Source organism: Pongo abelii, chromosome 10 (genome assembly GCF_028885655.2).
Source record: "Pongo abelii isolate AG06213 chromosome 10, NHGRI_mPonAbe1-v2.0_pri, whole genome shotgun sequence".
Taxonomy (NCBI): domain Eukaryota; kingdom Metazoa; phylum Chordata; class Mammalia; order Primates; family Hominidae; genus Pongo; species Pongo abelii.
In genome coordinates this window covers 113549663-113565010 of record NC_071995.2, presented here as the reverse complement: position 1 = coordinate 113565010, position 15348 = coordinate 113549663, and positions in this window count along the sequence as shown.

Genomic DNA, 15348 nt, shown 5'->3' with positions numbered 1-15348 from the left:
TTGGGTCCAGGGGGTCAATGCTGCAATAAGCCAAGTTCATTCCACTGCACTCCAGCCTAGGCAGCAAAGAGAGACCCTGTCTGGAAAGTAAAAATAAAGTAAGTAAATAAGTAAGTAAATAAATAAATGCATACAATAAAATTTAAAATGGGAATAATGTCACCTCCTTTCTAGGGTTTTAGATGATGCTTTGCAAATAAGCTTGCCGGGCACGGTGGTTCACACCTGTAATCCCAGCACTTTGGAAGGCCAAGGTGGGTGGATCACGAGGTCAAGAGATCGAGACCATCCTGGCCAACATGGTGAAAACCCATCACTACTGAAAATACAAAAATTAGCCAGGTGTGGTGGCACACCCCTGTAATCCCAGCTACTCAGGAGGCTGAGGCAGGAGAATTGCTTGAACCTCAGAGACAGAGGTTTCAGTGAGCTGACACCGTACTCCAGCCAGGGTGACAGAGCGAGAGACTCCGTCTGAAAAAATAACAATAATAATTATAATAATTCCAAAGGCATTTGTTATGGGCTGAATTATGTCCCCCCAAAATTCATAATTTGAAGCCCTAATTCCTGGTACTTCAAAATGTGGCTGTATTTGGAGACAGAACATTGAAAAAGATAATTAAGTAAATCAGGTCTTTAGGATAGACCCTATTCCAACATAACCAGTGTCCTTAGAAGAAGAGAAGATAGGGGCTGGGCGCGGTGGCTCAAGCCTGTAATCCCAGCATTTTGGGAGGCCGAGGCAGGAGGATCACTGGAGACCAGGAATTTGAGACCAGCCTGGCCAACATGGTGAAACCTTGTCTCTACTAAAAAATAAAAAATAAATTAACTGGGCAGGGTGGCATATGCCTGTATTCCTAGCTACTTGGGAGGTTGAGGCAGGAAAATCACTTGTACTGGGAAGGTGGAGGTTGCAGTGAGCCGAGACTGTGCCACTGCACTGCAGCCTGGGTGACAGAGCAAGACTGTTTCCAAAAAAAAAAAGACGAAGAAGAAGAAGAGAAGAGAAAATTAGGACACATGGAGAGACACCCAGAGCACACATGGACAGAGGAATGACCATGCAGAGAGGCAGCAAGAGGGCAGTTGAGGAGAGAGGCCATGCCAGAAAACAACTCTGCAGGCACCTTGATCTTAGACTTCCAGCCTCTAGAACTGTGAGAGAATACATTTCTGTTGTTTAAGCCACCCAGTCTGTGGTATATTCTTACGGCAGCCCTAGCCGATTAATACAATGTTCTGTTGTTTTTGTGTTTGTGTGTGTGGGTGTTGTTGTTTTCTTTTAAATTTTTATTTATTTTTGAGACAAGATCTGGCTGTGTCACCCAGGCTGGATGACAGTGCAGTGGTGTGATTATGGCTCACTGTAGCTTTGACCTCCCAGGTTCAAGTGATCCTCCTGCCTCAGCCTCCCAAGCAGCTGGGACTATAGACATGCGCCACCATGTCTGGCTATGTTTTTGATGTTTTGTAGAGAGAAGGTCTCACTACGTTGCCTAGGCTGGTCTTGAACTCCTAGCCTCAAGCGATCCTCCCACTTAGGCCCCCCCAAAGTGCTTGGATTACAGGCATGAGCCACCATGCCCAGCCTGTTTTGTTTTTAAGGTAAATTATTCTAGGCTAGTTGTGATGGCTCACACCTGTAACCTCAGCACTTTGGGAGGCCAAGGCAGGAGGATGGCTTGAGGCTAGGAGATAGAGACCAGCCTGGGCAACAAAATAAAAACAAACAATTCTAAAAGAAGACGACACAGCCGGGTGCGGTGGCTCACGCCTGTAATCCCAGCCCTTTGGGAGGCCAAGGCGGGTGGATTGCCTGAGCTTAGGAATTCAAGACCAGCCTGGGCAACATGGTGAAACCCCGTCTCTACTAAAATACAAAAAACCAGCCGGGCATGGCGGCGTGCTCCTGTAGTCCTAGCTACTCGGGAAGCTGAGGAAGGAGAATTGCTTGAACCGGGGAGGCGGAGGTTGCGGTGAGCCAAGATCGTGCCACTGCACTCCAGCCTGGGTGACAGAGCGAGACTCTATCTATCTCCAAAATAAATAAATAAATAAATAAATAAATAAAATAAAAGAAGACTACAGGTCCAAAAAGAAATTCAAAGAACCACATCTTCTCCACTACACTCTCAGGCAGGCTCACTCAAGTACCCACTCCAGACTGCTCCAGTTCTTTGTGGTTGTTCTTGCCCTCTGGTTTCTCCACCACTCAAAGCAGTGATACCTAAAGAGCAGAGCGGGTCAGGTGCAGTGGCTCACACCTATAATCCCAGTGCTTTGAGAGGCCAAGGAGGGAGAATTGCTTGAGGCCACGAGTTCAAGACCAGCCTGGGCAACATAGCAAGACCCCCCATCCCTACAAAAAATAAAAAATTAGCCAGCCATGGTGGTGCACACCTATATTCCAAGATACTCGGGAGGCTGAGGTAGGAGGCTTGTTTGAGCCCAAGAGTTCAAGGCTGCAACGAGCTGTGATTGTACCACTGCACTGTAGCTTGGGTGACAGAGCAAGACTCCATAGTATAAAAATAAAAATAAAGAGCAGAGTCCCAACCAATATCTCTTGTCTTTGTACTCCTTGTATCTTAGTCCTTCCATTTCCTAGGAGGATGGCCTTGGGTAAGTTAAAATCTCTAAGCCTGGGCCCCCTGTGGTGGCTCATGCCTGTAAATGCAGCACTTTGGGACACTGAGGCAGAAGGATCACTTGAGGTCAGGAGTTCGAGACCAGCCTGGCCAACATGGCAAAATCCCGTCTCTACTAAAAATATAAAAAATTAGCCAAGTGTGGTGGTGCATACCTGTAGTCCCAGCTACTTGGGAGGCTGAGGCAGGAGAATCACTTGAACTCAGGAGGCAGAGTTTGCAGTGAGAGAGATTACACCACTGTACTCCAGCCTGAGCATCAGAGTGAGACTCTGTGAAAGGAGAAAGAGAGAGAGAGAAAGAAAGAAAGAAAGAAACAAACAAACAAACAAACAAACAAAGGGAGGCAGGGAGGGAGGGAGGGAGGGAAGGAAGGAAGGAAATTCCCAGTGCTAATGCAACCATTAGCAACCAAATACACCAAGCGCCTATAACAGCACATGGCACATAGAAAGTATGTAACCAATTAGGCCGGGTGCATTGGCCCACGCGTGTAATCCCAGCACTTTGGGAGGCCGAGGCAGGCAGATCATTTGAGGTCAGGAGTTCGAGACCAGCCTGGCCAACATGGCAAAACCTTGTCTCTACTAAAAATACAAAAATTACCTGGGTGTGGTGGTGCATGCCTGTAGTCCCAGCTACTTGGGAGGCTGAGGCAGAAGAATCATTTGAACCCAGGAGGCAGAGGTTGCAGTGAGCCAAGACCACACCATTGCACTCCAGCCTGGGCGACAGAGCAAGACCCTGTCTCAAAAAAAAAAAAAAAAGAAAAGAAAGGAAGGAAGGAAGGAATTATGAATTCTATTATTTTTTCTTGTGCTTTCTCTGATACACATGGTCCATACTCCATGACAGAAGGAGAAGAAGGAAGAAGAGGATGAGATAAAAGAGGAAAAAAGGAACTATCAAATACTGTGCACTTAACTGGTGTCTGGCACTGTCTGAGTGCCATATACATGGACATTCCTTTTTTTTTGGACTTAGTGCCTGACATCAAATACTTGGCCATGCTTAATTCTTATCATAACCTTCCATTTTACAGACAAGAAAACCGAGACCTAGAGAGGTTACGTTACATCCTCAAGGTCACACAGCTGATAATAAAAGCAACGGATTAAGCTAATAAACACATCCTTTAAAATAAGGCTCCCACTAAAAAAGGGCTGGAGGGTGGCTGGGAGACATACGCTCAAAATTCTTCTCCAAGTGTGACAGGGACTCACTTGAGCCTATGGAGTGCTGACAGGTGGAGAGGGTGTTTGTGCAGGGCTTGGGGACCACGCCACGGTTCCAGGAAAACCCCCATGCACCTACTGAAACACATCCAAGAGTTCTCTTTCTTTGAGTAAAACACTCCCAAGGTCACTGAGTGTGTTCCCAATCAGAGGGTCAAAAAGGACGAGGGGACAGGCCAGCTCTGTCTGAGATGCTTATCCCCCACCCCACCCCCACACATGGATCCATGCTCCACCAGGGCTGGGACACCACCCTGCACCCCTGCAGATGCATCCCTAGCCCCATGGCCTCTGCCTCTGATTGGGCTCAGTTTACGGGAGGCATGGGCAGGAGGCAGGAGTAAGTTCCAGTTGGGGTGTCTCTTCCCTGTCCTCTCCCTGGAAGTGGTTGTGAGGCTCCATGACCACAGCTCATGCGGGACAGCCCCATCCCCACAGTTCCAGCCCTTGCTGGGCTCCATACACCCCAGTTCCGGCCCCTGCTCCCTCTATTGCTGGCCCCAGAGTGCTTAAACATCCCTTGTTGGTTTCTTCAGCCATGTCCACCTTTCTATAAATAGTCCCGTATTAAACACTTCCTGATTGAACAGAATTGAATGAATTCTGTTTTTCCCAGGACCCTGATCACGATAAAGTTAGTGCAAAATTGGAAAAAAAGATCCTAGTTTCTAATTGTCTCTCCAAAACTCAGTTTCAGACAAAGGTAAAGTAGAAGTCTAAAGATCTTAGATGACCTTCTGAATCTAAAATAAAAGCTGAATTTTTAAAATATTATTATTATTATTATTTTTGAAACAGTCTCCCTCTGTTGCCCAGGCTGGAGTGCAGTGGCATGATCTCCGCTCACTGCAACCTCCACCTCCCAGGTTCAAGTGATTCTCCTGCCTCAGTCTCCCAAGTGGCTGGGACTACAGGTGTGTACCACCATGCTTGGCTAATTTTTGCTTTTTTAGTAGAGACGGAGTTTCTCCATGTTGGTCAGGCTAGTCTCAAATTCCTAATCTCAAGTGATCCGCCCATCTCGACTTCCCAAAGTGCTGGGATTACAAGCGTGAGCCACCGTGCCCAGCTGAAATTATTTATTATTTTTTAAAATCTTAAATGGCCTCAGATATCAGCTCTGTCCAGCTCTCTCCATACGAGTTCAGACCACTGTGAAGAATGAACTAAGTCTGGTGACTATATCTAGACAGACTTCAGTTCAAATCCTGATCCTGCCAAGGCTGTGAAATTTTGGACATGCCACCTACATTTCCTGAGCCTCAGTTTGCTCATAGAATGCACATTTTATAGGACTGTTGCGTGGAGGCCACAGTGTATGGAAAGCGAATCACTCAGCACCTAGCCCCATAGTAGGTGCTCAGTAAATTATTGTTCTCCTTCTCATCTTTCTTCCCCTTCCCTTCTCTAACTTCCCCCTTCTTCAATTCCTGTCCTTAACCCAATAAGGAAAGAAGTGAGAAAAAAAAAAAAAAACATCAACACATCAGGATTGCTTCATGGTTCACAAAGAACTTTCACAGCTGTTACTTCATTCCTTGAAGCAAACTGAAACTCTTACATGTGAAAGGCCATAGCTTCCAAATGTCTCCAGCCAACCAGATCAGGAGCAGAAGACACCAGCCTTTAGAACAAAAAGCGAGAAAAATCAGGGTTTCTTGAAACCTTAATTACCCATCAGTTATTACTTGCTCTGAAACAAACCACCCAAATGTAATGGCTTCAAGCAACCACGATGTATCATTTCTGATGGGTGGGCTTGTGCTGGACAGTTTTTGAAGTAAGGACCCCTAAGATAGCCTCCCTATATGTCAGGGCTTTGTAGGTTAAATGCTGGAAACTGAGTCTTGACGTGAGCTCTCATCACTCAAGGATCTAGTTGAAGCTTCCTTCCATGGTACCAGGAGATCAGGAGATGTCACAAAGCATCATTATCCCCATATCCTGGCTTTTTTTTTTTTTTTTTTTTTTTTTGGAGACAGAGTCTTGCTCTGTCTCCCAGGTTGGATTGCAGTGGCACAATCTCGGCTCACTGCAACCTCCACCTCCCAGGTTCAAGCAATTCTCCTGCCTCAGCCTCCTGAGTAGCTGGGATTACAGGCAAGTGCCACCACACCCGGCTAATTTTTGTATTTTTAGTACAGATGGAGTTTTGCTATGCTGGCCAGGCTGGTCTTGAACTGCTGGCCTCAAGTGATCCACCTGCCTCGGCTTTCCAAAGTGATGGGATTACAGGTGTTAGCCCCCACACAGGGCCCAGACTCCACCTTTTGGTAAGAGGAGGGGCAAAGGCCTAATACAAAGGAGCATGGAAGGAATTTTTGCAGCCATCCTTGGAATCCCCCATTTCATCTCCCTGACCCCCGACAAGTAATTTGCTGTATGGCATAAAGCTGGTATCCTAACTTTGCTATTTCTCATTTATACCTTTAGATCTCTGGAGAGTCTGATCCTTAACTTATCCACCACTGAAGGTCATGAGGAATTTATCACAATGTGACCAAGTTCATCCTACAGTCTAACCGACACCCACCCTCATCATCACACAACAAACTTGGCATTTCTCCTTAACTGAAACGGAGGTTAAATTCCCAAACATACAGGCTCATGAATCAGGAACTATACAGTCCTTTGCACCCAGCTCTTTTTATTTGTAGATCAAACTGAAGCCCAGAGCTGTTGAGTGACTTTTCTCAGATTACACAGAAAGCATGGGTAGAAGGGAAATTGAACGCAGGTGCTGGTGCCTAATCTCTTTCTCGCCTCCCTTTAAACACTTAAGGCTAGGGAAATTACAGTTCTCTGTTCTTCTGATCAATTGCCCCCAGTTGGCTGGCGTAGGCAGAAAAGTGCCTCAGTTTCCCCTATCAGGCTGTTGAAGTTGACCATCCCCCCCCCGACCTTTCTCCCAGGTGTGCTGTGAACACTAATGAGTTAACATGTCTACAAGCCTAAAGAACCTCGCTTGAGATATAATTACAGGGAATTACCATCCACAGCCTTCTGGGAAGGATCTTGTCAGAGTAGGTAAATAAATTATATCTCGTGGTTCTCCCTTCCCCATGGGCTGATTAACTCTTCTAGAGAATGTTCCCCAGTGATTGAGGTGACGGAACCCTTTTTACCAGCCCATCCTTCCACCATTTGGGGCTCCCGTCTGTCTCCAAAGACTCCCCGGGCTCCCAGCCTAGAAACACATGGCTTCTAGGGCCCGATTCTTCTGAGAATGGGCTCAAACCCCTTGTTAGGAGCCTGAGTAGGATGCCCACCAGCCTCAGCTGCAGACCCAGGTGAGCAGGGTTCTAAGAGTTAACCGTCCTCTGCAGAATTCCTGGGTAAATACCATCCAGGCTGCCAGATTCATTGCCTTTTAATGCCTCCCTTGTCATTCCATTAGCCTTTCCTTCTGATACCTCTATGGTTTTCATCTGACTTCTCCCCACCCCAAATATCATAACCCCGGGTTAGGTTTTTTCCATTAGCTCCTGCACTGAGGTCTGGGCAGAAAAAAATCATTGGGCTCCCCCACCTCAATGAAATATTTACTTAGATCTTCCTTATCTGTTCCCCAGCATCTTGCTGCTTCCCTCATTTTCTCCCATAAGCTGCCAATCTCCTCTTCCCGCTTCTGAGAACTTCTCAATAGAGCTGTTGGCTGCTTGTTAAATTGACCTCCAACTCAGCCCACTCATTACCCCTAGAGCCTCCTCTTTGTTTCTATTTAGCCAATGCGTGCCTTGAACTATTGTCCCAAACCTGGCTCCTACAAATTCCACAGCTGGCCACACCAGTCCCCTGTTCAAAAACCTTCCATAATTTGCCATAGCTCAAGAACTATGTGCTGGCTGGGCACGGTGGCACACGCCTGTAATCACAGCACTTTGGGAGGCTGAGGTGGGCGGATCACTAGAGCCCAGGAGTTTGAGGAGGTCTCACTATGCCTGGGTAACATAGTGAGACCCCCATCCCTACTAAAAATACAAAAAGTTAGCTGGGTGTGGTGGTGAGCACCTGTGGTCCCAGCTACCTGGGAGGCTAAGGTGGGAGGAGGATCACTTGAGCCCAGGAGGGAGACTGTAGTGAGCCGTGATTGTGCCACTGCACTCCAGCCTGGATAACAGAGTGAGAACCTGTCTTAAAAAAAAAAAAAAAAAAAAAGAGCAATAAAAAGCAATGTCCCGACTGTTGGGCCCAGCACACCACAAAACCCTGGCAGTGTTGTCTAATGTCTGAGACACATGATATGGATCCAGGTTGACTGAGTTCAAATCCTGACCCAGTCACTCCATCTATCCATGACCTTGGGGTAAGTTACTTGACTTCTCTGTGTTTTAGTTTCCTGATCTGCTAAAAGGGGTGACAACAGTACCAACTTCCTAGGTGATGGAGGAGGGTAAGGCTAGGATGAGACTCCATAGGTATTAAATGTTTCACATAGCACTGGCACAGGGTAAGTGATCAATAAATATCAACCCTTGGCAGGGCACGGTGGCTCACACCTGTAATTCCAGCACTTGGGGAGGCTGAGGCGGGCAGATCACCTGAGATCAGGAGTTTGAGACCAGCCTGCCCAACATGGCAAAGCCCATCTCTACTAAAAATACAAAAAGTTAGCTGGGCATGGTGGCAGGTGCCTGTAATCCCAGCTACTCAGGAGGCCAAGGCAGGAGGCTGAGGCTGTAATCCCAGCTACTCAGGAGGCCAAGGCAGGAGGCTGAGGCTGTAATCCCAGCTCCTCCTGGGAGGCGGAGGTTGCAGTGAGCCGTGTCACTACACTCCAGCCTGGGCAACAAGAGTGAAACTTCGTCTCGAATAAATAAGTAAATAAATAAATAAGTATCAACCCTTATTACTTGCCAACCCAATCGCCAGCCATGCACCCTTATACCTTCAGCTCACCCTGGTTCACTCCACCAAATGATCTGCCATTCTCAGAACACTCTCTGCCCCTATTCATCTCTATGTGCTGCTACCTCTGTCTTGAACATCTCTTCTTCTCCAACACCACCTGGTGAACTCGGCTTATGTATGTGGTGCATCCCCAAAGTCCCCTCCTCCAGGAAGCATTCCTTGATGCCTCCCTCGAAGTCTCCACAGCACTGAGCAGCAATAGCCACAGTTGTAGCCAGCTGCTATCCTTGTCACATCCTGACTCCTGAACCTCCAAGGCTCAACCCAAGGATCGTCCATGTTAGAAGTCTTTCCGGGCATCATGCAGCAGACTCTAAAAGCCTGGCATGTTCTTTTTTTTTTTTTTTTTTTTTTTTTTTAATTAATTTTTTTTTTGGAGACAGATCATTTTATTTTATTTATTTATTTATTTATTTTTAGCAGAGTCTCACTCTGTCGCCCAGGCTGGAGTACAGTGGTGTGATTTTTGCTTACTGCAACCTCTGTCTCCTGGGTTCAAGCGATTCTTGTCCCTTGAGTAGCTGGGATTACAGGCAAGCGCCACAATGTCCGGCTAATTTTTGTTTTTTGGTAGAGACAGTTTCGCCATGTTGGCCAGGCTGGTCTCGAACTCCTCTTGCCTTGGCCTCCCTAAGTGCTGGGATTACAGGTGTGAGCCACCACATCCAGCCCCTGGCACGTTCTTGATGAGTGAACAAATGGATGAATGAATGAATGATAGATGCTACCAACCCAACTTTATTTTCTTCTCTATCCTATCTTTGTTGATTTGCTGCTGTGTATAGAATTTTCTTTGTTTCATATCTTTATTCTCTCTCTCTTTTTTTTTTTTTTTTGGATACAGGGTCTCGCTCTGACACCCAGACTGGAGTGCAGTGGCACAATGACAGCTCACTGCAGCCTCAACCTCCTGGGCTCAAGCAAACTTCCCACTTCAGCCTCCCAAGTAGCTGGGACTATAGGCAAGCACAACCATTCCCAGGTAGCTTTTGTATTTTTTGTAGAGAAGGGTTTAACCATTTTGCCTAGGCTGATCTTGAACTCTTGGGCTCAAGTGGTCCTACTCGGCCTCCCAAAGTGCTAGGATGACAGGCATGAGCCGTGGTGCATGGCCTTATTCTCTTTTTCTATACTGATCTTTTGGGCCACATAAACTGTTCATTTCCTTGGTTTTTTTTTTCTTTTTTGTTTTTTTGTTTTTTTTTAGACAGAATCTCACTCTGTCACCCAGGCTGGAGTGCAGTGGCACAATCTCGACTCGCTGCAACCTCCACCTCCCAGGCCCAAGCAATTCTCATGCCTCAGCCTCCCAAGTAGCTGGAATTACAGGCGTGCATTGCCATGCCTAGCTAAAATTTGTATTTTTAGTAGAGATGGGGTTTTTCCATGTTGAGGAGGCTGGTCTGAAACTCCTGATCTCAAGTGATCCACCGATCTCGGCCTCCCAAAGTGCTAGGATTACAGGCATGAGCCACTGCACCTGGCCTCATTTTCAATTTACAATATTTCAACCTGGAGAAATGATGCTCAGCTCCTTCATTCATTGATTCATTTCAGCAAAATGTACTGAGCCCCTACTGTGTGCCTGGGAAGGTGCTGTGTTGTGTTCTAGGAATGCAAATGTGACCCAGAGTGAAGCTTCCTAACCTCATAAAGCATTAGGGAAGAAGACAGACAGCAACTGAAGGATCACATAAAAGCACAATTCTGATAAGTGCCATGAAGGAGAGCTATGGGGCTAGAGAGGGTGTGTGATAAATGGTTTACCCCTCACCTGAGGGGTTAGTTAGGAAAGGCTTCTCAAGAGCAATGAACTTTGAGCTGAGACCTGAAGGATGAACAGAAATCTCTCAGTAATAAGAAGGCAGCATTGGCCAGGAGTGGTGGCTCACGCCTGTAATCCCAGCACTTTGGGAGGCCAAGGCAGGTGGATCACGAGGTCAGGAGTTCAAGATCAGCCTGGCCAAGATGGTGAAACCCTGTCTCTACTAAGAATACAAAAAAATTAGCTGGGCATGGTGGCAGGTACCTGTAATCCCAGCTACTCAGGAGGCTGAGGCAGGAGAATTGCTTGAACCCGGGCAGCAAAGGTTACAGCGAGCCGAGATCGTGCCATTGCACTCCAGCCTGGGTGACAGAGTGAGACTGTCTCAAAAAAAAAAAAAAAAAGAAGGCAGCATCCTGGGTCGTGTGGCAGAGAAATCATGGCAAGGATGGGTGATGAAAAGAAAATCAGGGCCCAGCATGGTGGCTCATGCCTGTCATCCCAGCACATTTAAGAGGCCAAGGTGGGAGGATCTCTTGAGGCCAGGAATTTGAGACCAGCCTGGACAACATAGCAAGACCCCATCTCTTTAAAAAAAAAAAAAACAAAGAAAGAAAGAAAAAAAATAGCCAGACAAGATGGTGTGCACATGTTGTCCCAGCTACTCAGCAGGCTGAGGTGGGAGGACCACTTGGGCCCAGAAGGTTGAGGCTGCAGTGAGCTGTGCTCATGCCACTACACTCCAGCCTGGGCAACAGATTGAGCCTGTCTCTAAAGAAAAGATGAGAAAAGAAAAGAAAACCAGGGGGTCTTGTATCAGTCAGCTACTGCCACGAAACAACCACAAAACCTCAGTGGCGTACCACAAGAAGCACTGGTTTCTCCTGTGTTTGCAAGTTGGCTGATCTTGGTGGGCCTCAGCCAGGCTGCCCTGCTTCAAGCTGCAGGTCTGACAGCTTAGCTCCAGTGCAAGGTGGGCTCCAGTCTGCCCCCAGGTGTGTCCATTCTGGGTGGGCCCCAGGCCAAAGGAACACTAGCTCTCCTCACAGCAGTAACAGAGGCACGAGAGGACAAGTACAAACAAGCAATGCCTCCAAAAGCCTGGGGTCAGAACTGGCCCACAGTCATTTCTGCTCACCCTTGATTGGCCAAAGCAGATCACATGACAAGCTTAAAGTCAAAGATCAGAGGGAAACTGCCTAATCTCAGGCATAGGGCATGAATACAAGGATGTGAAGTGTTGTTTTGATTTTTTTTTCCTTCTTTTTTTTTTTTGTAGAGATGAGGTCTCGCTATGTTACCCAGATTGGTCTCAAATTCCTGGTCTCGATCTTCCCACCTTGGCCTCCCAAACAAAGTGCTGGAATTATAGGTGTGAGCCACCACACCAGGCTGGGATAAAGTTTTGGTGTCAATAATTCAATTTATCACAAGGTGAGAGCAGAAAAAATGACTGAGAGCGTGAGACTAATGGATCTGGAGAAGAGAGAGCAGGAGCTAGATCCTGCAGGGCCTTCCAGCCTATTAAATGTTGGTCCTTCCCTTAAGAGTAATGGGAAGCTATTGAAGATATATAATGTAGTGATAAAGAATGATTTGATTTGATTTGCATTCTAAAATGATCCTCTGGGCCAGGCATGGTGACTCAGGCCTGTAATCCCAGCACTTTGGGAGGCTGAGGCAGGCGGATCACTTGAGGCTAGGAGTTCGAGACCAGCCTGGCCAACATGGAGAAACCCCATCTCTACTAAAAATACAAAAAAAGAAAAAAAAATTAGCCGGGCATGGTGGCATGCACCTGTAGTCCCAGCTACTTGGGAGGCTGAGGCAGGAGAATCGCTGGAACCCAGGAGGTGGAGGTCACAGTGAGCTGAGATTACCCCACTGCACTCCAGCCTGGGAGACAGAACAAGACTCTGCTAAAAATAAATAAAATAAAATTATCCTCTGTAAAAAGATAAAAATAAAATGATCCTCTGGCTGCTGCTATAGAGAACAGATTAGAAAGGACAAAAATAACAAAAATTCCACATGCCCTATACCTTCCAGTTCTACATGTGTTTGAATGTGTGAGAGTGTATGTTTATGCTTCTACAGGAACACGCCCAGATCTTCCTCAAAGAATGTGGCACCCTGGGATTTCTCTTTTCACACATCTGAAGAGCAGCTAATCTGTATATCACCTGGAACTGTATCAATTCTATTGATTCATCTTGCAAACTCCCCACAATGCACACCTTCCCAGCACAGAGTGCAGGAAATTTCCCATTTGTTTTATAAATGTCAATTAATTTCACTCCCAAAAGGTGTTTCCCTTATTGTCATAATTACCATAATAGCAACAACCATCTCCAAACATTCTGCAGTGTAAAATTTGCCAAGGATTTTATCCAAAGGCCCCAGGAGATAGAGCAGGACGCTCCAGCCCCATTTGATAGATATCGTAGGTTGGAGAGGTTGTCTGGCTGGCTTTGCTCACCATATCTGGGATAGAAGAGTCTGAAGCCAGATATTTTCACTCAAAACCCATAGCTCACTTTTCTGCCAGTTTGCTTGTCTGACTTAATCACGAAATTTCAATCAATAAGCCCGGTTGCTGCTGTTTCTCTAGAACATTTTGACCAGTGGGAGCCATGACTAACCTGAGAGATAGGTTCAGATATGAGTCTACAACTAACTCCCTCACTTCTGTCTCAGGCTCTGAGAACACCACCGACCCCCCTTCACTTGCAAACATTCCTGACAGTCTCTGGCTTCCCTCAGTCAAGGGAAACATCCATCTTAAGAGTAACCAGCCAGAAAAACCTGTTTGCCAGCAAAAGCGCACCATTTTTCACAAAGACACAGAAGGACAGAGGCTGTGTGAGATGAACAGCCACCAGCCTAAGAAGCAAGGAATACAATCTGACCTTTCTTCTACCACCATGAAACCACACCTCGGACTCCAGTTTTGCACCTGACCATCACGGGATAGAAACATTGCAGAGGGAGGGTGGAGATTGTGTATTGAAAAACAAGGCGGCACAGCAGGACTGCAAGTTTGCAAGATTGGAGCGAAAACTCAAGCTGCTTCTCTCTTGTCAGCCTTTTTGAATGAAAGGAGATTTACTGCTAGCATCAGCTGACAGTCTTTTACAGCCATTGCAAATGGATTTGAGCCAGCAAGGTAGCAGATGAACTGACCACGGAGGGACCCTAGAAGGCTCATTTTAAGACATATCCAACATCATGGGGCAATAAAGTGGCACTCCTTGCCAGAGAAAAGGAAGAAGGAGTCAGTTGGAACCTTCGGAGGCCGACACTGTTAAACATGTGGCCCAACTGCTGAGGGTTTCAGGATGTAAATGCTTTTCAGTATCACTTGCTCAGCCTGGCACTTTCAGTCCATTTAGTAAGATCTGCCTGCAGTGTAGGCAAAAGTCTTGAGATCCAGTTGATGGGGTATTACATTTATTATTGATAAAGGTGGAGGGGAGAAAATGGCTTGTGTCTGGGTAACACCTGGACATTGTTGCCATTTATCTAGCAGATAGTTGTGATTTATCCATAGCTGCTATGTACGCCCCTTTCCTGCTGGACCGCTCATTTTGTCTTAGTCTCTTTTTCTTTTTTACAGGGTCTCACTCTGTCACCCGGGCTGGAATACAGCGGAGCGTTCATGGCTCACTGCAGCCTGGACCTCCTGGGCTCAAGCAATCCTCCTATCTCAGCCTCCCAAGTAGCTGGGACTATAGTTGCATGCCACCATGCCTGCTTAATTTTTTAATTTTTTTGTAGAGACGAGGCCATGCCATGTTGCCCAGGTTGGTCTCAAACTCCTAGTCTGAAGCAAGCCTCTCGACTCAGCCTCCCAAAGTGCTGGGAATGCAAGTGTAAGCCACCGCACTGGCTTTTTTTTTTTTTGGAATAAAGGTGATTCTTTAAGTACAGAATTAAATGTAAACTATTAATATTAAAAGATATCCCAAGTAAATAAATTCAGAATTTAAAAAATCCTTTTTTAAAAAGAATACGTTCTCTGGCATAAAAATATATTTCTTTCTTATTTATTTTTTAAATTTTTTTGTAAAGACAGGGTCTTGCTATGTTGCCCAGCTTAGTCTTGAACTCCTGGGCTCAAGTGATCCTCTCCCCTTGGCCTCCCAGAGTGCTGGGATTACAGGCGTGAGCCACTGCACTTGGACAAAAAATACACATTTCAAAAAATAAAAGAAAGTGGTGCATTTCCTCTGGTTGCTCCCGATCTCCTAAGGGTTTTCCCTCACCCCACATTCCCCTGGAGGCCTGGACAAAGGCAAGCTGAGTTGATCCCAGTGGAATTGGGGAGGGGGGAGATTTGCCTCTCAGGGAACCCAAGACTGAGCAGCCACACCAGCTTCCTGCATGGTGTGTGCGTGTTTCTTCTCTCTCCCCTCTATAAACCAGTGATTAATGCTTTGCAAAGAGGCACAGACACACCTCCCCCGTAGCAAGAAAGCCCCTGCCAGATTCCCCAGACTTAATTCTGCTGTTAACACCCCTCAGGCAGAGGGGAGAAAAGTAAATCCCCTCCTTCACCAAGCCAGCCTGCGGGCAATGTGGTTTGTTTAAAGTCTCTTGGCTGAGCCACTGACCTGCCTCCCGTGAGCTCTGAGGGAGCTAGCACTTTAAAACGAAAAATGGAAAAAATATTACCCCCTTCCCTGAAGCAGTTTCCGGTTTTTATATATCATTGCCCAGGATCCCCCTAAATTGATGAAGGCTTTGGCAGGAGAGCCTTCCTTTACTTCTTCCAGAATCAGTG